This window comes from Acomys minous, assembly GCF_964271855.1.
Source record: "Acomys minous genome assembly, chromosome: 15".
Classification (NCBI taxonomy): domain Eukaryota; kingdom Metazoa; phylum Chordata; class Mammalia; order Rodentia; family Muridae; genus Acomys; species Acomys minous.
Genome location: NC_140497.1, coordinates 88032406 through 88057740, shown reverse-complemented (window position 1 = coordinate 88057740; position 25335 = coordinate 88032406). Strand labels below are relative to the sequence as shown.

At 41.0% G+C, this 25335-nt stretch overlaps 1 protein-coding gene and 1 pseudogene across 2 annotated transcripts in view; one reads left to right on the top strand and one right to left on the bottom strand.

The window, feature by feature from the left end:
• TAFA2 (TAFA chemokine like family member 2) overlaps positions 1-25335 on the bottom strand; it is a 420034-nt gene that overhangs the window by 378690 nt on the left and 16009 nt on the right. The window lies entirely within an intron of this gene.
• Positions 22326-24398, top strand: LOC311585068 (dynein light chain roadblock-type 1-like; annotated as a pseudogene). The gene has a single exon. The product of its transcript is annotated as a dynein light chain roadblock-type 1-like (transcript).

Below are 25335 nucleotides of genomic sequence, written 5' to 3'. Positions count from 1 at the left end.
TCTGGAGCAGCAAGTCTATCTATAAAACACACAGCAGAACAGTGCTGCTCTGGAAAATGTGCAAGTATCCGTACACTGCAGTTGACTAGAAGAGGGAGAGGGTGGTGTCTAGAAGATTCTTCTGCCACAATTACTACAGTGCATGTTTAATCACATTCAGAGTACACTATTTGTATACATAGAGAACAGAGAAGTAAAAATCAAAATGGAGTTGTTTCCTGCAAATAACAGGAAGAAATATGAACTGAGCTCAGCTCTGCATAGATAAAAAAGCTAAATAGTAACACATGCACACACACACACACACACACACACACACACACACACACACACATGAGAGTGAGACAGAAACAGACAGGGAGGAGAGGAAGAAAAGGAGAGAGGGAGAGAGAAAGAGAGAGAGAGAGAGAGAGAGAGAGAGAGAGAGAGAGATTGACACTCCCCAAACTCAAAGATTCACACTTGACCCAAATAATATCACTAACATGTGCTGACTCACTCAGGCATCCAGAGATTTTTACTTCTTATGGGTTGATAGTCTGTGACATAAAGGGGTCTCAAACTGGGAAACTTGGAAGCCAAAATTGTTTAACGTGGGTCCAAAGATACATAAGAACATTCTGGAAACATTCTCCCATGCATGGTACAGGTACATCTCCTGTTTAAAGACTGGTGTTGTTTTATTCAGAAACTCAGGATCACCCTCCAACAGAAGTAGAGCAGAGGGCTCAGAAAGGGGCAGTGAATAATTTTAGCCTCGTTGTACACAGCTGCAGCTGCTTGCATGGGTAATTGCTTTTGCCCAAACCACCAGCATAATTGTGGCTCTACAGACACAGATTTAAAATCCAATGAAGTGTCAAATCATGTTATAACAATAGAGCCAGTGCCCCAGAAATATTCATGTTTTAATTTTGATCAGTCTCCAAAAATGTGTTGATCCCCTTGCTGTAGGCCAAAAATAAAAATAAAAATAAAAAAATTTTAAAAGGTTGAAGTGTTGAGACACGATGATGTCCAACATGGCAGAGGGATGCTAACTGCAAACACTGCCAGGCTCTAAGGCTTTGTGATGAAATAGTCTATTAATAATTCTAGCACCATCATCTCACTTTGCTGTTGCCATAAGGTAAACTCGATAACTTGTTAAAATTAATGAATACAACTTTTACTTTTTACAATTGAGAATAGGCATCTGGAGTTTGGAGGCAAAAGGGTTACTTCTGAAGAAGAGCTAGTGGTGACTGTTCAAAGACGATGCTGCATCCTCAACAAAGCAGGATCTGTCTGCTGACACTGCCGTGTGTATGGCACACAGCTTTCTCATCTATAGCATTACTATTTCAAGTGATAGGGGGGAAAGCAATAGACGAAAAATCTTGGCCAATGCTCTGAAAAATATCTCAATCCTATTAGATAAAATTTCTGAGAACAAAAGAGGAATATATAAACAACATGCTAAACCAATTATGTAATACAAAGAAATCACATGACATGGTAAAAGTGAATGTGAAATACAGAAAGAAAAAAGAAAGCTTATTAAGTGCAAAGCACTGTCACTTGTATATTGTATGCTGTAAGTCAAATCACTGAAGTTCTAACATAAAATACAAATAATAACATCCTGCATGGTAATGGTGGCAGAACGAGTGAGAGTGGTCCCCACAGGTGCAAATGTTTGAATACTTGGTCCTGACTTGACAGGACTCCTGGGAAGCACTAGGAGGTGTGGCCTTCTTGGAGGAGGTGAGTCACCTAGGTTCCTTGAGGTTTTAGAAAGCCTCCCACTGCCCAGTGTGCTCTCTCTGCTCTTGTTTGCCCTTTGAAATATAAGCTCTCTCTCACTCCTCCATTACAGGATTTAACCCTCTGAAACCTGAAGCACAAGTAAACACTCCCTTTTATAAATCTCCTTGGCCATGACATTTTATCAGAACAATAGAAAATAGACACATGTAAACAAGTAAAGTAAGGATTATCTGTCTCCACATATAAAGTCCCAGAGGGGCTGTGGATGAATCTCAGTTGGTAGAATGCTTGCCTGGCAAACTAAAAGTCATGGGTTCTATGCCCCAGCAAAGCAGGAACTGGGCACAGTGATGCAGATCTGTAACCTCAGCACTAGGGAGGCAGAGACACGAAGATCAAAAGTTCAAAATTATCTTTAGTTAGAAGGCAAGTTCAAGGTCAGCATGAAGTACATAAAAACCTGTCTAAAAGGAAAAAAGAAAAAAATGAGCTGGAGAGATGGCTCTGAGGTTGAGAGCACAGACTGCTCTTCCAGAGGTCCTGAGTTCAATTCCCAGCAACTACATGGTGGCTCACAACCATCTATAATGAGCTCTGATGCCCTCTTCTGGCCTGCAGGTGTACATGGATAGAGTACCCATATACAAAAAACAAACAAATATAGTTTTTAACAGAGACTTCTGCCTTCAAGTCATTCATCTAGAATGATATGACAAGCTCCCTCTGTTATCAAGAAACATTTAAAAATGTAGGCTTTTATGCTGCTTATGTTTTTTAAATCAGTCAGAATGAGAGATATGTTAGGACGTATGTTTTGTTCTAACAGGTAGATGTATTATTCTCTAACATGAGAACACCTTAGGCACTAAATATACACATGACTTCACACACATGTACCCATACTCAGATGAATTAAACAACAAGACTAAACCTACCTTCAATGTGTATTTTAGACTACATAATTTTAAAACACAAAGATATAGCATATAATGTTCCAGCAATGTTTTACTTAATTTTTAAGTTGTTTCTTTATATAATTACATAATTTATCTTTGTTGACTCATTTTTCCCTTAAAATTTGGCCTCTGTACGCTTAGACTTCATTTTCATGTGATAGAGTTAAATCATAATTATGCAGTGAATTTAAATGCTTTAGAGTATTGTGCTCTTCTCTCAAAAAAAATTAAAGGTACGACAACTATTAAAAATTCTAGACACATTTTTTTTAAATTCATCACCATGCAACAAACTTGTCACTTTTTTTTCTTTTATGAAATCTATGAATTTTTTCATGTGGCAGAAAATGATTTGTAAAAGAAGTTATTTTTTCTAATAAAAAAAAAGTCAATTCAGGAAAGAAGAAACTACAAAAATACTCTGTCTCAGTGACAATATAATTACAGTGCACTATGAAGAAGCAGTTACCACAGTAATCTCATTTTTATTGAATAGCACCGAACATGACATTAAAATGCAATTTGAACATATGTGGGTTACAGTAGTCAGTGATATTATGAAGCAGACTGTTGGAAAAACATCTGCAAACACCTTTACCTCCATCTGCCCTTACCTGACAGAGAGGACCATCTGCCACCAAGCCTGCACTCACTCGGTCACTCCCTTAGCAGGCCACGAAGGTCCATTTCTACTACAGACTCCCACACGTGCGGTCCCTCCTAAGAACAATAATAAGGAAACAGCTACATGTTGTCCAAATGTCAGTTCCTTAGACAGCCTCTGTGACCATCCTGAGGACACGGGTGATCAGCCCGCCCTGAAGTAGCCACTCACCACACTTGTACATGTATTTCTTTGAAGTCTTTGCCCCTTCCTGGCACTTGACATATTTGATTTGTTTCACCTAAGATTTTCTGCTGGTACAGAATACATAAGCCTCAGAGAAAACAAGGGCGCTTTCTGCTTTATTCACTATCCTGTCTCTCAATGCTTAGAACATCATAAAGTTTTCCATGTGCAGTTGTCCATTTATTGCATGATTGTGTGTGTGTGTGTGTGTGTGTGTGTGTGTGTGCATGCACACTTGTGTGGTTATTAAGTAGCTGTGATGGTATTATAAGATAACCTTATGTTCCTTATAAACTTCTCTCGAAAAAAAAGTCAATATACCCATGGTTTAGCCCAAATGAATTCTTTAAACTACAATCAACATTGCTGTGCTTGGTGATTTAAGTAAATAGAAATAGAAAAATAGTAAGTGTCTGGATTGGTAAACTGCATTATTCAAATCCTATTTACACTGCCTTTAAATATGACACAATAAGAAGAAATTATTTGCAAACTGCTGAATTCTTGCTGCGGTTATCTGAATGAAAATGACCCTCACAGGCTCATAGAGAGTTGAGCCATTATTTGAAAGGATTAGGACACATGACCTTGTTGGAGTAGGAGTGTGGCCTAATTAGAGGAAGAGCGTCACTGCCTGGCAGTTTTTGAAGTTTCACAAGCTGAAGAAAAAAGGCCCAGTGGCTCAGTCTTTTCTGCCTGCTGATCCAGAAGTAGAACTCTCAGCTCCTTCTCCAGCACCATGTCTGCCTGCATTTGCTGCCATGCTTCCCACCATGATGATAAGAGACTAAAGCCTCTGAATTGTAAGCCAGCCCCAACTCAATGTTTTCCTTTATAAGAGCTGCCATGGTCATGGTGTCTTTTCACAGCACGGGACCACTGACTAAGACAGAAGTATATAGGTGTCTATAATAGGTAATGCCTCAAATCATGAATATAATTATTCCTCATGATTTTCCATTAAAGAATAATCCTATATTATAATACTATTATATGTAGAAAATAATTCAAACAATAATTCAAACTTGAGAAAAGAAGTAAAAACTGGTAAAGACCTTTTCTTGATGAGTTCTTTACAATCTACTAGCATATAAGAAGACATTTATCCAGATGCTATTACTTTTAGAAACAGTATAAATTAGTTTTCTCAGACTCACGTGCTAAATCATTTGGACCAAGGGATCAAACCACGATGATGATTTAGATTTGGGACTTGCATCTTAATACAGGTCTCCGTCTTGTTCCATTGCAACCCTTCATCCCTATCACCGGTACTAAGACAGAGCTGAGAAAATTCAACTAACCTGTTTTGGACATGTCTCTTTTTATTATTTTTTTATACATCTAATTCTACCCAATGTTTTAGTTTTAAAGACGAAATAGAGGTAAAGTATTGATTTAAAAGCAAGATAGGATATTAATCCTTTGAATTGGCATCATCATTTAAACACATACAAAGAAGAAAATATCCAATATCAGAAAATATCAGGTAGCAGTCAATTCCTTCTCTAATTTATTTGAGCAAAGAAAAGAAAATGTCACTTTTATTTAAAGTACTCTGGTTTAGAAGAAAAGGCCAGTAACTACCTATTATACAACTATGATGAGCGAATTTTTCTTATCGCTGACATTTCAGTTGAACTGATGTGTGTATGGTAAGGTGAGTAAGTCTGGTACACATTTAAAGTGTGCATGACCAATTCAGAGAGTTAACATTTCTATCTCCTCTGATAACTAAATTCTAAAATCAACACCAAGTTCTAGAACCTTCATTAAATTCAGGCAGTTTAGAGGAAACATAATTTCTTCCTGTCCCTCAGTGTAACTTCACAGGGTACTGAAGAATCCTCTGTAAACATGCTAGATGAGGCAAAAAAGACACTTTGTTAAAACTCAAATATTTTCCATAAAGTAGTGCTTCCTGCAGTGTTGCTGTTGACCCCATGCCAAAAGGTGGATGCAGGAGAGACTGAAACAAAAATAAATAAGAACCAAAGATTTTTAATAATTCTGAGGAGACTAATATTCAATGTAATGACCATTAACAAAAAATACCCACCATCATTACCATCAGAACTGCCACTGTGAACTGAGGACACTATGGCAAATTAATGTACATCATAAACTTTCTAAGTGTCTTGTAGGGTATATTTCCCCCCACTTAAAAATTACGACTCAGAAGGAGAAAAAAAAAAGCATTCTAAAAGGAACACTTTGTCCCTCTGAGTGTCAGTGCTCCAAGTTGTTTTAATGCAAAACCACAATAAATATTTTTATGGCCGACTCTAAATAAGAGTGGCATTTTTCAATCAAGTCCCAGCTTTTAAACTAGGCTCTGTACGATCACAGTAAAGTCACAGAAGAGCAGTTTCAAGTTCCTAGACTCGACCACGATGTGTGTCTTTCCGTAACCTTGGGTACCCATCCCCCAGTGCTTTGAGCCTCCCCTTTTACCTCTCTGTCGCCATTTCTGGCTCTCATCACAAGAAACATGGAGTAAGGAGCTGGAGAGATGGGTCTGTCATTAAGAATGCTTGCTGAAGCTGGGCATGGTGGCGCATGTGGGCATGGTGGTGGCGCACGCCTTTAATCCCAGCACTCAGGAGGCAGAGGCAGGTGGATCTCTGAGTTCCAGCCCAGCCTGGTCTACAAAGAACATATGGGACAGGCAAGGCTACACAGAGAAACCCTGTCTTGAAAAACCAAAAATAAATGATGATGATGATGATGGTGATGGTGATGGTGATGGTGATGATGACGATGCTTGCTGTTCTTCCAGCAGACCAGAGTTCAGTCCCCAGGACCCACAGCAAAGAGCTTACTTACAACTGCTACTAACTCCAGCTCCAGGGTATCCAATACCTCTGGTCTCTAGGGACATCTGTACCCACATGCACACACACCCCCCATACAAATACGCATATGCATAAGTTAAAATAATAATGAAAATAAAGAATAAAAAAGAAATAAGAAATGGCCATTCTCTGTGTGATAGGCAGCATAGTTTTAGAAAGACTAGAGGGGTAAAATAAGTGTTTCGGATACATCTGAAGTCTTTTATTATCTTTTTAATTTTTGTATATGTGTACATAAGGAATGTGTATTTGAGCACATGTGCACTTGGAAACCAGCGATCAATGTTGGGCATCGTCTTCTGTCGCTCTCCACCTTCTTTGTGAGACAGGGCCTCCCTCTGAACCTGGAGCTCACCATGTCATAGGCTGGCTGACCAGAGAAGCTACAGGATCTGCCTGTCTCCGCTCCCCAACACTGGCACTCCAGGCGCACACAAGGCACGCTGGTAAACCCAGCTTTTATATGGGTGCTGGGGATCCTCCTGTTTACACAGCTGGCACTTTACTGCCTGAGCCTCTCTCCAGGCGGAAAGGTCTTTGGTGAAGCTGCTTTTTCCCCCAACTGAAAGTGTCCTTACAAGTCTCTCTTCTCCCTCTGATGGCTGCTGATTCCCTAAACATGATTACGTCCCAAAAGTAGAGTGAAAAGTGAATGTGTCCACAAGCCAGCATGCTTCTAGGCAGCTGATAGGAAGACTTCTTTCAAGTCTTAACTTTACCAACTGAGGGCGGATTTTAGGAACTCTTGGGTAGTGTCCACTCTTTTGGGTTCTCAGAGTATTTTCTTTTTATCATTTGTCTTTTATCTTATTTTTTTAATTTGAGGCCCCCACCCTCATCGCCTCCCAGCCCCGCCCTCCCTCCCTCATGCCCCTTTCCTCCCAGCCCTAGTCCCCAGAAAGGGGGACCCCTTCTCCCCTAACATCTGAACTATCATTGTGTTCATGATCCTGTTGCAGGCATTGGCCACCTTTCATTTCCTTGGTTTCCCTTGATGAACTGTGATCTCTCCGTATTTGTCTTAACGCCACGGTCCTAAGCACAGAGCCTGGGCTGTAATAAACAATTCTTGGATAAATGTGGCTAAACACAAAGGAATCAAAACTCAACTCCTCTCTGTCTGCCCTTCAGGGACTCCAGGTCATGCGAAGAAGGTGAAGCATGTGTGTAATTTAATGTATGACGGAAAGTAAAGTGCCCTGGGGGAAATGAACAGGCTCTTTTCTTTTGCAATTATTTTATTTTTTTGAGATTATAATGTACTTACATCATTCCCCCATTTCTTTCCTCCCTCCAAACCCTCCTATATACTCCTCTTTGTTCTATTTAAAGTGTGTATCTTCTTTTTCCATTAACTGTTGTTACATGCACGTGTGTGTATACATATATACATATATATATTCCTGTACATATTCCTAAATACAGCCTGCTCAGTCTGTATAAAGTTACTTGTGCGTGCATTTTCAGAGCTGGCCACTTGGTACTCTTGGATATGCAGTTGGTGCACTCTTCCCTGGGGAAGATGGCTTCTCGTATTCCCACTGCTCCTTTGCTGCCTGTAGTTCTTGGTGTAGGGCTGAGAGCACGTGAGCTTTCCCGTTCTCCCTTCTGCACGTCAATTGCTGTTGCCCTTGTTGAGCTTGTGCTTAGGCAGCCATGTCGGTGAGGCTCTGTGGGTGTAGCTTCTGACAACCTTAGGAGACACACCCTGACGGCAAACTGCCTGATGTTCTGCTTCTTGCCATCTTTCTGCTCCCCACTTCCACAGTGAGCCTTGTAGGGTGGCGGGGGTCGCGGATGTATCACCTGGGACTGGGCTCCCCCACTCTGAATTTTGATTGGTTGCGGTTTTCTAAAATGGCCTCTGTCAGTTGCAAAGACAAGTTTCCTTGATGAGGAGTGAGGACTACGCTTATCTGTGGGTCTAAGACAAATATTTAGAATACAGTCCAGGATTATGGTGGTTTAGAAAAATTGTGGTTGTAATTCTCATGCAAGATCCATGACATAATTAGCGTGGGTAGCTGGCTGGGTTTCCAGTAAAAGGTATGATCTTGTTAAACGGGTCTTAAATCAAACTGGAGAGCTGTTGGTTACTCCCAAAATATGTGTGCCACTAATTCTCCCTTAAGGTTATGGTGCCATGCTGGCCTTTTGATGTGATTCACAGGCATCATGGCTGAGTTGGGCTGTAGGTTACTTCCTTCTTTTGGAAGCCTGCATGTTGCCTTCTGGTACCGTGAAAACGAACACTCATGGAGGGGGCACTCGTGTCAATTCTAGCTCAGAGACTTATGGGCCCTGTGTACCTCAAGTATATGGTACCTTCAGCAATAAGGACTTACCTTATGCCAGTGAGGGGAGGGCCAACCAAGGGCAACAGCAATAACCAGGAGACAGGCTCTTAATGCTGGTTTCTTCCTCCCCATATGATCAGCTGTGAGTCCTCATGGACATGGGGCAAGTCCAGCTCCTATAGGTCTAACCCTGGATCAATTCCTGTTACCTGGGACGGTATCCAAAACTAGGATTATTGCTCTTGGCGAGGAATTGTGATGACAAAGAGATTCTAAGGGCTTCTCTCTCACTGCTGAAAGTAAGTGAAGATACAATACACACCAAAATCATTTCTAAGACTGTTTACAGAAGAAACGATGATCGCAAGCACTTCCCCTATCTCTTTGAGATGTATATAAGTCTTTCTTTCTCACAGCAAAATAACCATCTTGTTAGTTTTGATAGCAGGGATGGTTCTACTAAGGCTCTAGAAACCATTTCCTAGAAATGAACACTCCATGGAGGATAAACTTCCTAATTGCCAGCTTATAGAGAAGAATGGGAGCCTATTTCTTGCTCCAAGTTATAGAAACTATTTATTAATTAAAAACTATGAAAAGCAACTCTTTGACTGAGACAAAGGCAAGTCGCTGTCACAAACCGTGACTGCAATTACAAGATCCCCTGAAGATGATGTACCTGTGGCAAGGACGTCATGTCTTCCCGCTTGCGCACTAGTTCTTGTTTATCCTGAACACATACGCATGAGGTTGTGGAGACAGATCATTTTGCGAAGTTCTTGCCATGCAAGCATGAGGAGCAGAGTCTAGACCCCCCACAGTGGCCACGTTAAAAAGTGGGCACAGCAGCTCCCTTCTATACCCCTAGTGTTGGGGTTTGCAGGCCCACAGCCAAGTCAAGTCCATAAGCTTCGGCTCAGTGACAGACCCCTCATCTCAAAAAATAGGGTGGACAATAACTGAAGGCATCACTCGGTGTCAGCCTCTAGCTTCTAAGGCCCCCATGCACGTGTGTGCGTACAAGGCACATCTACTCCCCATGCCACACACAGCATGTGTGTGATGAGTTGTACTGATTGGCAATATAAAGGAGTAGGATCTCTCAGTCTTTGTAATCTCTTGGCAGATTTCCTATTGTATTCGTCACTTTGGAGTTCAACGTTGACTTAGTTGTAGAAATGTTTTCCTTCCAGGTACATTGGTATGGAGATTTCATCTTTAATTACACTTCTCCAACAGTATCCTAGGTGAAATATATGCATGGAAATATAGTCAATGGTGAATTATTAAGTTTAAAAAAAGAAAAGAGGACGTGAAGTAGGCAGGTAGAATAGTATGGAAAGATCTGGGAGAAGTTATAGGACAGATTTGGGATAAATATGAACAAAATACATTATATGAAAATTTAAAGGATTAATTTTAAAAAGGATTTTTTTAAAAATTAATGCACCCTACATTAGGCTTTCTACAGCTGCCAACAAGTCTATCTTGTCCAGTTCGTTGAGATTCCTTCAGCTATGGAGTTATAAGTTGAAAGGAATTTAAATCGCTAAAAGGTCAGCCCCAGCCCCTCTGTATCTACTGTATAAATGTGTCTTTGTGCAATTCACCAAAGTAAACATGTTCAGCCTGTGTTCAAAACCTTCCAGGGTCGTGGGCAAAATGCCACTACAGTCTGAAAGGAGAGATTTCTCCAGGGACAAAAATGAAAATGTCATTGTAAGTAGATGTGTGTGAACAAATCACAAATTGGAGGAAATAATGGATGTTTGGGAGAAGCATAGGACTCTAACTGAAATGCTGCACGGGGCAGTCTTTTTTGTTTTGTTTTGTTTTCACATTTCATTTTATTTTTTAATTAATTAATTTGTTTATTCACTCTACATCCTGATCATAGACCCCACCCTCCTATCTCCCCAGTCTCACCTTCCTCCCTCTTTCCTGCTCCCCTATTCTTCAGAAAAGGGGAGCCCCCACCCACCCACCCACCCACCCACCACAGCTCATCAGTCACATCAGGACTGAGTGTATCCTCCTCCCTTGTGGCCTGTCGAGGCAACCCCACAAGTGGGGAATGATCAAAAAGCAGGCAACAGAGTCCATGTCAAAGACAGCCCAGCTTCCCTTATTAGGGGACACACATGAAGCCTGAGCTGCCCTTAGGCTACATCTGTGTAGGGGGGCCTAGGTCCAGTCCATGCATGGTCCTTCATTGTTGCTTCAGTCTCCACAAGTCCCTCTGGGCCCTGGTTGGTTGGCACTGTTGGTCTTCCTGTGGTGCTCCTGGTTCCCTCTCCTCCTAATCCTTCTATCTTTCCTCCCACTTTGCCACAAGGGGCCCTACACTTCACCCAAAGTTTGGCTGTGAGTCTCAGCATCTGTTTCCATAAGCTGCTGGGTGTAGCCTCTCAGAGGACAGCTATGCTAGGTTCTTGTCTGTGAGAATAGCAGTATATTATTAATAGTGTCAGGGGTTAGCTTTCTCCCATGGGGTGAGTCTTAGGTTGGGTCAGGCATCGGTTGGGTATTCCCTCAATCTCTGCTCTATCTTTATCCCTGCATAACTTGTAGGCAGGGTAAATTTTAGGTTGAAGTTTTTGTGGGTGGGTTGGTGTTCCCCTCCCTCCACTAGGAGTCCTGTCTAGTTACAGGGTGTCCTCTTCAATCTCCATGAGCTCAGCTAGAGTCACCTCTATATCCTCCTAGAAGCCTAAATTTACAAACACGTCACAAACTTTCCTTTCTTCTTAGGAGATGGTTTATTAATCTAACCATAATTATCCACTTCATCTTCAAGATTTAGGGTACCGTTACTGTTGTTTTATTCTCAACTCCTCTTCTTCTTCATGTGAGAATCAAGCCATGTTGGGGTTTTCGTGCTGCTGTCTCCTGCAGTTGTTAAAGCAGTGGCTTTACTTTTTCTTTGACCTTCCTTCTCATCTTCAAAGAGGTAACTGACCTATTTAAAGATGATTTGTTAAGACCGTGTAAGGAAGAGGTCACAGAATGTCCTCTTTCATTTGTAAGATCTGCATCCTTAGAGAGAGGCTGTTATTTAAATACAGAAACTATGCCACTTTGCCTTCGCATAAGATAAATTCCCCATGGACTTAACATAACTTCAATGCATATTTTTTTAAACTGGACAAAGTGAAGAAAGGCCATCAGCAACAACCGTTTGTATTGATAGGTTTTGTTGCTCTTGATGAGTACATTAAAACAAAAATTGGGGAGCTGGGAAAAATTTTACACGGTGGCATTTTAAGATCTTTGCCAGAGCCTCATTAGATGGATTTTTATCTCAACAGATACTGGTATAATCATAGCTGAAATCTAATTTATTTTTGGAAGACAGAGAAAATGAAAATTTTATTGATATTCTTATTTCAGGCAATCAAAGAGAGTAGAACAAGAAATCTTGTATTTGATTTGTTTTTACTAGCATGATTCAAAGAACATCTGTGTGTACGCCATGGCTCCTGCCACAGAGGGCTGTCTCTTAGAAGTTCCAACAAAAGCTGAGTCCATTGATCTAAGATTTGGTAAACTTGAAGGTTTTGAAGGGCAGCCAAATTTCCCTTAAATATTCAACAGTTCTTTCCTCTCCTCTTTTCTATCTTCCCTTCTTCTCCCTCCCCCCCCCCCACCTCCCATCTCTCTTCTCCCTTAATCTCTCTCACCACTGAACCTCTATATTGTCTAATCAAGAGCTTAAGGTATGTTTCTGTACTCAGGACATCCTTTGCTGGAGTTGACTGACGAAAGCGAGCTGGGCTAACCAAGGCACTGAGTTCCATCTAAAGACGTCTTTCCTGTAGACCCTTAATGAACACACTTGTTTCTAGCAGAGGAAATTCACCCAGACAGTGCCAATGCTGCTTCCACGGAATCAAATTTAGCCCGGAGTTCAGGACCTACCCGTTAAGATACATGTGACTCACTCAAGATTTAAGATATTCATTTTTCTTTTAATCCACACAGCAATTAATCAAAGTGGAAATTTTTTGACATAATCTCGGTTAATTCAGAACAGCTCTCAATTAGGCGCGGTGCTGATGCATCCCAGAATAAATCACACAATGGTAGAACAGGCATGAAAGATCACACAAGGGACAGAATAGGTACAGCAATTAGCACAAGGCCTCACACAAAAGGCTCCACCACGGCCAGTAGGCAGCAATTAGTGACGTAGCTGCTATAAAGTGATAGTCATGCACCGGCTCCTCCAAAGAGCCGTTCTACAGATGAAGCCGGGGGAAGGTTACTGATTTGCCCTAGTTACAAAGCAGGGCAGTGGCAGGGCTGAACCCGCAGCGGGAGTGCCTCCCCCCTCCTCCAGTGCAGCATCCCTGGAATCTTGGGAGAAATGTTACAAAACAGCTACAAAATTATGCTGGATAATTCCGTCATCTAAGCTATGCTTTCACAGGCTAGAGTGAGAGCATCCTTCTATCTCTGGGTACCAAGGCTTCTCGGCTCCTCTTCTGGTTCACTTGCAATTAATTCAGAATCCAGCAGATCTTTTCTCAATCCTCTCCTTTTAGCCTGTTTCGCTTAGCGCCGTTAGTGTGTTCTCTCTCACCCGAGCACAGTCACACAGGCCCACTCTTGCCTCTCAGGAGACTTTGTCCTTCTCTGGTTTCTTTCTCTCTGCCCTTGTCCCCAAAGCATGGGACTTCCCAAGGCTCAACCCTGGAATCTCTGCACTCTATCCTTCCTCAACACATGTTCTTGAGTAAGGTCAGTGTGCAAATACTGTCTAAATATGAACCTTTGTCCCAATCTTTCCTGCTATCTCCCAGTAAATTGACTGCATAGATGTTGCAATATGATCTTCAAATTACAGCATCCAGAATCAGTACCGTATAGCCCTCAAATTTCATAAATGGGGATGGAAAGACTATAAGAGCCAGAGGATCAGGGGAGTTTGCTGGGAGATTGTGTCTCCTAATAATGTCAGAAGCCACACCTGTAAAGTCCCCCCAATATGGCTGCCTAAACAGGAGCTTGCCCAGGGCAACAGCAGTAGACATGGCAGCGTGGACAGGGAAAACACCATGAGGCCCGAGCCCTACACAAAGAACAACAGGCAGTAAGGAATGTTGAGAGCGGGAGAAATAGCCATGCCAAGGGGGGAGCATGCCAACTAGTGATACAGTATCAAATGGTCGGCCCTAAAAATACACATACAAGTAATACTACACAGTCTGAGAATGTTGTGTTGAGGGATATACATATATCCATGTAACAACAGCTAATGAAAAAGGAGGACATGACTTTGAGAGTGAACAAGGAGGAGGCTGTGGGATGGAATGGAGGGAAGAAAAATTACGTAATTCTCAATCTCAAATTTTTCTTAAATGGCAAGAATATTAATGTAGTCCAAATGTGCTACATTCCACTAGAACTTAGTATTTATATGTCAAAGAAAAATGCTCTGGGGAGGAGATTCTCAGAGCAGCCAAGCTAGCTACCTGCCAAGTCAAGCAAGAAGCTCCAGCCTGCAATGCTCATGAGCTGTTGCCTGTGCTGGGATGGGCATTTTGCGGACACAGCTGCTTTCCAGTCCTATGCTCCTCCGAGTAAGCGTTCACCTGTGCTTTAGTGAACTGTCTCATAGAGTAACTAGTTCAGTGTGGCAGACTTGGGTGGCATCGGTCCTTTGGGCTGTCCTTAGTGTCCCATCTAGAGTCATCAGCAGTTTATTCACATCTTTGATGGAAAAGTCACACAACAGCAGCCACAGCTTTACAATCCAATGCATTATTCATATGTGTGTGATGATGATGATGCGACTGAAACTACTGTACTGGGAGTCACAGGAAAACACAGTATGTGGGCTGGAGAGATGGCTCAGTGGTTAAGAGCGCCGCCTGTTCTTCCAAAGGTCATGAGTTCAATTCCCAGCAACCATATGGTGGCTCACAGCCATCTCTAATGAGATCTAGTGTCCTCTTCTGGCTTGCAGGCAAGATATGGTATACATAATAAATAAACCTTTAAAAAAATGTTTTTTAAAAAGTTGAAAATACAGTATGTATAGTTATATAGCATGAGTAAGACTTGACCATAATGATCATGTCAACGTTATTTGTGTATGTACTCACAGTACTAAAACTTTTACTGTTAGACTATATTCATATTTATTTTAAATGCCTTCTATGTTATGCCATGTTACGCCAGCAGTAGTATCTTTTAACTGCACCAAAGGCCACTTTAATTGGCCTAAGTTGTAAAAGGACAGACCATGATTTTTGCACTATTAGAAGTTCCCCTAGTGATACCATTCTCAGAATGTATGCCATCAACAGGCAATGCATGATATATGTGTGTGTTGGTAGATGTGTTTAAATGTCAATATGTATATGCACCTCCAGACATCTATGTCTATACATTTATTTGTGGGTGAAACAACAGGAAAATCTGAACACTGGCTATCGGTAATGCTTAGGAAATAGTGTTAGTTTGTCAGATATGGTGATATGATTATGACTAAATATTTTTAAAGTCATTATCTTTCAGAGAAACACAAGATATTTATAGAAGAGCTAATAGATATTCTGGTTCTTCTATAATGTGAAGCATAAGCAGAAAAGGAAATAGAAGCATAAATAGCTAAGCAGGCCACCAAGGCTGAGTGGCGCAGTAGCTAGCCAACAGCAAAGCCAGAGCTTGATCCCTATTGTCTAATTCCTAATCCTATGCTTCCTTTAGTGTAGAGCATTCCCACAGCCAGCTGGTCATGGCCATGTGCGAAGTGATGGGTGCCTGTAAGCCCCACTCTTGAAGAATTGTCTGTCTCTTAATGAACCACATTTAAGAATCAGTCTCTCTCTCTCTCTCTCTCTCTCTCTCTCTCTCTCTCTCTCTCTCTCTATCTCTATCTCTATCTATGTCTGTGTGTCTGTCAGACACACACACACACAAATCATAATTTTTTAAGGCCAAGGAAAAGGAGCTGAGTAGGATCCTCTGAACTAGGAAATGATCATAGAAATAAGAGACCTACACATAGTATTTTATAAGTGAGATGAGCTGTAAAGGAAAAGGATAGTCACTCAGATCAAATGTCAGAGTCAAGATAAAATTAAAGCTAACAAACTTAACTGGATGAAGAACTTAATTGATCCATAAGGAAGTTCAAATAAAAGTAATTTAATAAAGGTTCCAATGTTTGCTTTCAAAGTCATGTTCGTCTAGACATAATATAAAATGCCCTTCTAAATTCTTACCCCCATACTATAGATTAGTACAACTCAATCCTTATTAGAGAAGCTACTTCCTGCACTGGGCTGTGGTAAAATACAGAAACTCACACTGGTCAACATCCAGAAAATACATAACTGTGTCATGCTCAGCCGTAAAGGGACCAACACCAGCACCAACACCAACTCAAGGTTTAGAAACTATCACTGAAGTGTTATCAGAAAGATTCTAAGAGCTTGAGGTTGGCAAACACTGCTGTGAATCAGTGTCTTCTCCTCATGACTGGGCCACTACACTCTGAACACACAGCTGCTACAATTCCCTGTTCAAGACCAGCACAAGTCCAAAACGATCAGCATTGTAGCATGAAAGGGGCAGGGCTCATGAGGAACCACTAACAGTTGCCAGCTTCTGGGAGGAGCAATCAATTGCTTTAAAGGTATGGATATTACGGGAGCTGGAGAGATGGCTCAGTGGTTAAGAGTGCTGCCTGCTCTTCCAAAGGTCCTGAGTTCCCAGCAACCACATGGCGGCTCACAACCATCTGTAATGTGATCTGATACCCTCTTCTGGCCTACAGGTGTACATGCAGGCAGAACACTGTATACATAATAATAAATAAATAAATTTTAAAAGGTATGGATATTAATATGGTGACTATGGTCCAGTGGATGGCCCTCACCCATGTATATATTGACAGCACACACATGTCTCAGAGTTGTTTTTTTTTTAAATCAGGGCCTGAACTTGGGAGGGGAATTGTTTAGAGGTTATCCTCCATGAAGAGTTGGAGGAGTGATGGGGGTTGGACGTGATCAAAACATGTTGTGTACATCTATGAAATTGTGAAAGAATGAAATATTGAATTAAAAAAACAAATTTTAAATAAATAAATAGCACTCTCTTGGGAGCTGCCCAGGAGCTCCCAGGAGTGTATCTATGAATGACCTATGGCAGAACTTTACCATTTTCTGAAACTCTTAAACTAGACAGTTCCAGTAACTGCTCAGTCTTCCTGATTTTGTTGAAATTTATTATTATTATTATTATTATTATTATTATTATTATTATTATTATTTGAGATGATAGCATAATATAGGTACAATATTTCTCCTTCCTCTTTTCTCCTTTGTATAAATCTCTCCCCACGCTCCTTCAAATTTACAGCCTTTTTTTTTCTCATTAATTATAATTGTATGTATAATGTAGTCCTGAAGATAACCTGCTCAGTTCGTATAACGTTACCTGCAGGTGTGTTTTCAGACTGACCATTTGGTACAATTGATACTCAGTTGGCGTGCTGTTCCCTGGGGAAGACCACCTCTCCCACTCCTAGCCTTACTCAGTTGCCTATAGTTTTGTGTAGGGTTGAGGCCTTGAGGGCTTTTCCATTTTGTCATGTCTGTTGGTGTCATCCTTGTTCAGCTCACATTTGGTTAGTGGTAGATATAGCTTCTGATAGTACTAGGAGACGCAGTTTCACAGCAGACTCCCTGATCTGGCTCTTACAATCTTTCTTCTCCCTCTTCTGCTACATTCCCCAAGCCTTAGGCGTGGGAATGCTTTGTAGATGTACCCATTGGGACTGGGCTCCACCCAGCTATAATGACTGTGACCCATAACAAGCAGCACGGCACAATAACTCTAAAGACGCAGTAGTGGCACACGTACCTTGGTGGTAACCAACTGCTCTGTAATTGGACTTGAGATCCACTCAACAAGAGGGAAGCCATGTCTGGTACCGGAAACCCAGCTAGGTATACAGTGCTAGTGAAACCATGGTTATTGGAGGAGAATCTATTAAATTTTTAAAAATTATATGTCTCTTATGTATTCGTGTGTGGCTGTGTCCACATTGAGTACAGGTGATTGCACAAGCCAGAGACATCAAATGCGCTGGGGCTTAGTCACAAGCAGCTGTGAGCTGCCTGACATGAGTGTGGGGATAGGAATTCCTGTCGTGTGGAAAAGCAGCAAGTTCTCTTAACTGCTGAGTCCTCTCTCCAGTCCCTTCTTTTTCATTTTTAATTAAGATCTTTCCCTTTTTATATCTTTCCATTGATACGATACAGATTTCCAGATGCCTTTCAGCACATATCCTAATTTGCATATTCACATATGTACATATGTGCTTATGCACACATACACATATATAGTTTTGTTGTCTCATTTTTCTACTTGAGTACAAACCCCAAGAGAGTAGATTCTTGATCACTTAATGAGTGTCGCAGCATATAGCATAGTATCCAAGACACTACATTGCTCTATGACAATTATTGGATCAATGGATATATTGTTTATATTGATAAGAAAACTATAAGCATGAGAACAAATTACTAATTAAGAGCACGTACTAATCTTCCAGAAGATCCAGGTTCAAGTCCCAGCACCCATATCAGGGTGACCCACAACCACCTGTAATTCCAGCTCCAAGAGATCCAACACCTCTTGCCTCTGCACACACACAGACGCACACATACACACAAACATACACACGGAATCACACACGTACACATGCATGCACGGAGAAACATATACATAAATATGCACATAATTTTAAATAGCATTTTTAACTGAAAAATATTTTTAAAAAACATTTAGCCCTTTTATCCATGCAGATTCTTTTTCTTAATAGAATCAATAAAAGCATAATTCCTAAGTCAGTGTAAGAAAACAAGATAGATCTGATTCTCTCTCAGACTTCTAGAACTGGGCTGGATATGTAGCTCAGTTGGTAGACCAGTTGTCTAGTATTCATGAGGCCATAAGTTCAATCTCCAGAACCATACAAACAAAGCATTTGGGATGTAGAGGCAAGATGATCAGGAATTTAAGGTCATCCTAGGCTATGTAGCAGGTTCAAGGCCAGCCTGATAGTCTATGTCCAAAAAAAATTAAACAAAAAAAAATTGAAAGAATCTTCCAGCACTTTGACTTTATGACAAGATGATTAGAAGCAATCTAGGAAATAGGATCTCTGTATCACTTCCACAATCTCACTATTTTTCTGGGTCTTACGACCTTATTTGTAAACTAAGAATTTTGAATTGCATTTATACCTGGAACTGTTCTTGATTTAATAACCATAAGATTGTGGGGGCAAAAATCACATGCAAATATTACAATAAAATGTGTAAATAAAAATATCTAAAATGTCTATTTGTTCTGATTATTTCTTTAAACTTTGCGTGTTTTCTTTTCTTCTTACATAAAGCGATTTATTTTAACCTCTGATAAGCTCCTTTTATGCTATATTTTCACTTTGCCATAACTCCAGTTATAATGAAAATGCCCAATTACCTTCTATGAAGTGGCTCTTCCATAAGACCCTTTCTCTTAGTCCTGGATAGGTTTTGTTGCTATTTCTGATTTTATAAGGTGTAATATTTTGAATGAGAAGGATGCATAGGCTCACATATTTGAGTACATAGTCCCCGACTGGTGGAACTCTTTGGGAAGGATTAGGAGGTGTGGCCTTGTTGGAGAAGGCGTGTCACTGGGAGTAGGCTTTGAGGTTTGAAAAGACTCTGGCCATTCTCAGAGTGCCCTTTTTTTTAGCCCTGCTTGTGGGTCATGTTGTGAGCTCTCAATCTCTGTTTCAGATACCCACCATCATGCCTTCTCTCTGCCATCATCGGCTCTAACCCCCTGGAACCATAAACCAGATTAAATCCTTTCTTTCATATGTTGCCACGGTTATGGTACTTTTATCACAACAACAGAAAAGAAACTGATACAGAAGAGAATCTATAGCGATACTTAACTTATTTATAACTGACAAGCTGGTCCCAATTCCAATTACAGTCCATAGCAATAATTGTAAATCAAAGGTTGGAAAAATGGCTCAGTAGGTGAGAGTACTTGCTGCTCAGAATAAAAAAAAAACAAAAAACAAAAAAACAAGCTTCTATTCTCAGAACCCACAAGCAGCTAAAAACCACCTGCAACTCCTGTTCTAGAAGACCTGACACCCTCTTCTGTGCCAGCCACTCAAATGGCACACATACACAGTAGGCAAAGCACTCATACACATAAATAAAAATCAAGATTTTTTAAAGAATTATTATTCAGACCAAAACATTTTAATCTGCTTTGTTTTGTTTTTTTACCAAAACATGAAATATTAAAAAAAACTGTAATATATATGTTAACACTTTTTCAAGTAAGCTTAAATGATACTTTAGAAAAAAATGTGAGGATGGGCAGTGAGATGGCTATATGGGTAAAGGTGACTGCTGCCAAGCCAGATGACTGGAGTTTGATTCCTGGAAATCACGTTGTAGAAGGAAAGTACCAAATTCCACAGAGAGAGAGAGAGAGAGAGAGAGAGAGAGAGAGAGAGAGAGAGAGAGAGAAGGGGAGTAGAATTTCATAAGAGAGCATTTCAAGGGAAACGGCTATCAGCCAAGCGCAATCCTGAGAACAGGATTTGACACTCAACAACTTCATGAATGCCCAGCACACTTGTAAGCCCAACGCTGAGAAAGCAGGAACAGGAGACGCCCTGCTCTTCAGTGGTCTGCCAGTCTCGCCAAACTGGTGAGCTCCCAGTTCAGGGAGTAGGCCCATTTCAGAAGATTAAAAGATTCACTGAGAAAGCCATCTAACACTGACCACTACCCTACAAGCAAACCTGCACACACATGTGCATACACAAGAAAATAAATATATAATTAAGTATATAAAGTTGAGATTCGATATATACCAACCTTTTCAAAATTCAGATCTTAAGGCAAAGGAAGAAACTACAAAGTATCTATAAATCACCACTCCTCCTTTGATGTTATCATCACACTAAAACCATCCAGAACTTTCAAGAAAAGAAGCCTATTTATTCATATTACTATACAAAGTCTGCTGCCTGCATTATCATATGATTACCAAAAAAAATCCATTCATAGATGTATTGTCTTTTTCACTCTGCCACTTGCTAAACATAAAACTAATTTTAAAAAATAGACTTACTAAGAAAGGGATTGTCTGAATTCATCCAATATAATTAATGCTTTTTATAAGGCTTTGTCGTTAATCAGAAAATTAGAAGATTGCATTGCTCAATACCCACCAAGCATTTAGCATCTAATTAGTCTTATATTGATGGTCTACAAAGGCAACCAAGTGTGTTCTGAAACCAGGGCTTCTACTTAAAGTCTTCCAACCCTGTAAGAAACTTATTTCTTACAAACCAGGGAGCCCAAGAGAGATTTCCCTTTTTTTTTTTTTTCCAAGAGAGATTTTCATAAAGTAAATGCCAGAGATCATTTCAGCCTGAATTTAAAATCCAGGAAAAGATGCGTGGCTGTTCACATTTGTTTATGGGTTGTGATTTTTTTTTTTTTTTTGGTTTGGTGTAAAAAATATTTGAGCTTATAATGTGAGTTCTTCAAATTTTCTTAAACACTAATTCTCTTTACTTAAGAGATCATCTCTTTCATCAAATAGAATGGGAAAATCATAGAAAGCTACTAAGAGAAAGCTGAGACTCATTTAAAGAATATTGTGGATATTATAGTGTGATTTTAATGATACAATTCTGAAGCTCAGGGTGGGGGAACAGGTACTGTTTGGAATTTTTAGACTCAAATACTTTGAACCAAGACAATTCTCTAGTCCACTCATGTTAAGAAAAAAAGTAAATTTTCCCAATGAGTATGAGTGAGATGCAGTGTATATTGTGTAAAACTCTGCTCCAGGGGCTGGAGAGATAGCTCAGTGATTCAGAGCACGGGCTGCTCTTGCTGAGGACGGGGGTTTGATTCCCAGTGCCCACACGGCAGCTCATAACCATCTGATGCCCTCTTCCGGCCCCCTGGAGAAATTCATGCTGACAGTGCACCAACACATACAGGCAAAAAAAAAAAAAAAAAATCTTACGCGTACAGTAGTAAATAAATAAATAAATCTCTGTTCCAAAGGAAAAGTTAAAAGCTGTGTCTCCACTTACTCAGAGGAAAGCGCTAAAGCAGTGTCTGCCTCCGGGATTACTGTGTGGGCTAAAAGAGATTAATTAATGACAATTATTTACCATGGTGTTTGTCACGGGTGTTCAGGTTTAAATTTTCAAATGCTTATAGATCTCCATAGAAGGCAGAGACCACAGGGAAGGTCTTTCTCCCTCAAGGTGCTTCTGTTTAAGGCAGCTATGAAGATGCAGGGCCTCAGTGTTCAGGACACTCTTGGGCTAACAGGATGCTCATGGTGCAATATGAAAGCACAAAACTCAGGGATTCAGGGCTGGAGAGATGGCTCAGCAGTTAAGAGCACTGACTGCTCTTCCAGAGGTCATGAGTTCAATTCCCAGCAACCGCATGGTGGCTCACAGCCATCTATAATGTGATCTGATGCCCTCCTCTGGCCTGCAGGTATACATGCAGACAGAGCACTGTATACATAATAAAATAAATAAATAAAATGGGAGAACCCGGCTGAGTGTTGGCTACTCGGAGCTACTGCGTCGATCGAGATGACAGAGGTGGAGGAAACATTCAAGAGACTGCAGAGCCAGAAAGGTGTGCAGGGCATCATTGTGGTGAACACAGAAGGCCTTGTGCATGAAATCAACCCCCAGAATGACTTAACCTCCCTTCGAATTCGTTCCAAGAAAAAAACGAAATTATGGTGGCACCAGCTAAAGACTATTTCCTGATTGTGATTCAGAATCCAACTGAATAAGCCACTGTTTTGGCTTCCTGTGTCATTCCTTAATTTAATGCCCCCAAGAATAAGTGGGCACATGGTAGTCGCCTGAGAGCCCATGTAGGCCATGCCATTGATGAAGGGTGGCTCTGCCCTCCCCACCAAGGAGTGCCTGATGATCCAGTCAGTTCCCAGGAGAGCCCAATTCTCATTTCCAGGCCAACACCCAGCTTCCTTCTGACCTTCAGTTCACTTTGTGACCCTTGGAAAGCCCTTTTTTTTTCCTTTAACTAAAAATAACTTCAAACCCCCCCCAAAAAAATAAATAAATAAGTAAATAAAATCTTTTTAAAACTCAGCGATTTGCCCCCTGTTCTTCCCTGGCCCCCCTTCCTGATGCCATCTCCAAGCCTCTCCAAGAAGCCGCACATGGCCACAAACTAGGACTGCGAGACTAGATTGCGTCAAGCTGGGCGTGAAACTGAAACAGAACATAGCTCTCCCCGAAGGAATTGAGAACGCTGGTGTTCTTTTATCCGTGCCTTCGTTCCTCTGGGCTCTCCTGGCATTTTCACACACTTAGAGTGCAGGCGTCATCTGAACCCTTCTCTCAATCGATCCCAAACCTCTACTCTAACCCACGCAGTCCTGTCCCAGGCTCCACTACTCTCTCATCTCTTTCCTCTTAACTTGTCCCCAAGACAACATGCTCCAAATGCTTAAAATGTTGGCACTTATCTTCACATATGAGGGAGAACACGGCAGCTTCGGGGCTATTAAGTTATAATCACTTGTGTAAGCCAAGACTCACTTGCGACTCCTTTCTCTCCCACTGTCACAAATTTACTAAGATAGGAACCCTCTTCAACTTCTAAATTATTCTCCTCCTTTTCTTTTTCTCCACTTCTTTTTTTTTTTTTTAAAGCTCTCCTCATTTGTCACCCAAAATAAGTGAACTAGCTCTCTCCAGGTAGTTCCCCAATGCTGTCCCACCACCCAGTGCAATCTGTTCTCTATACTGTCGCCAAAAGTACCTTTAGAAGTGTCACAGGAGATGGGCCTAAAAAAGGGACCCATCGCACATGGATCTAATGGCAAATGTAAAGGTCACTTGGCCATGTTACGGTTTTCTCAGGAGTGGCTCAACACGTAAACTAGTCAAAAGAAGCCGCTCTGCTCTGACATGACAGGAGATACTGTGAAAATCTGTGCAGTGTCTGAGTTTGTTTTTACCCCACTTGTAAATTAACAACTAAGCCTACTCCTATATGTGTGTCTTAAGCACTGGCCGGACACACAGGGTCCCTTGGTAAGATACAAAGGACACTACTTATTATTCATTGCTGTTGCAGGCAGGTCACATTTGAATCACTTCTGTCTGTCCGAATGTCCCACAGCTGTGACTGGTCCTTCACCTCGTTTGTTGGTGCCACACGCAGAGAATGATGGACTCAGGGAGCCACAGTCATCGCAATGGGCAGCAAGCAGATCACCTCTGGCCTCCTAGGAGGAAGAGTTTATTTTTCTTATGCCAGAGAGTTGGGACATTGTCTCCCAACACTGATCACTGTGTCGGTGTTTGTTCCTTTTGTAGCATTCTTAAACGCTGTGGAATAAAAGCATAGTGATTTTCCTGAGAGACCCATGGAGAACAGTCTTTTGCAGCCCCTGGGACTCCTGAGTTGTGAGACTATGTTTCTCTGTGAAATTAGAAAGAACCTTCAGCACTAACTCAAACATTTCATATTACCAAGTCAAATTACCTACATTAAACTATTTTGTAAGTAAGACAGTACTATGTAAGCATAGTTACCGCCCCTGCTTCTAGAAATTATTTATTGTAGAAATACAAGGGAAATAAGTTAAAATATCATAATAGAAGACTTAAACATACCTTCATAAAACATTTATTAACCACTTCCCTGAAGGTTAGGCTTTGGTAAAGAATCGGACACATTCCTTGACCTCAAGAATTTCATAGCCTATCAAGTCAATACCAAAAACAAATAAACCAAGTCTAAAAATAATCAAAAGACGCAAACCGAAATTTCTCAAAAGAAAACAGATAAGGGGCCAACAAGTATATGAAGGTGAATAAAACTGAAAACCAAATTGAGACACCATATTGCCTCATTTAGAGTGGCTATTAGAAAAATAACACACTGGCCAGGGCGGGGATAAAGAGAAATGCGTACATACCATCGGCGAGGATGCAGATGGCAGTGGCATTTGCACAACACTTTGTAGAGGTGCCATACGACCCAGCACTCCCACTACTGTTCATACAAATGAAATGAACCATTTCACTGAAGAAGATACACCTGCATTCCAGTAGTCACTGCAGTATCACTGACAAAGCCAAGACTTAGACTCAACCTAAGCACCCATCAGTGACCAAACGAATTTTAAAAGCGGTAGAAACACACAGTGGAATTCATTCTGAAAGCATGCTGTAGCTTTGGAGAAGAGCATATGCTAAGTGAAACAGGTGAGGTGCTGGAACACCACTGCATGGTCTTACACAAAGGCGGAGTAAGAAAATGTTGGTCTCCCAGAATGAAGAAGGAAAGCCCAGTTACCAGAGGCTAGGAAGGGTAGAAGGAGAAAGGACAGGAAAATGGTTGACAGTGACAGTGTCCCAGTTAAATGGGGAGCCTCGGTGTTCAATTTCAGAATACGGTGAGTTCTCTTAGCATTAAGTTATGTATATTTCACCAGGTGTGGTGGTGCACGCCTTTAATCCCAGCACTTGGGAGGCAGAGGCAGGCGGATCGCTGTGAGTTCAA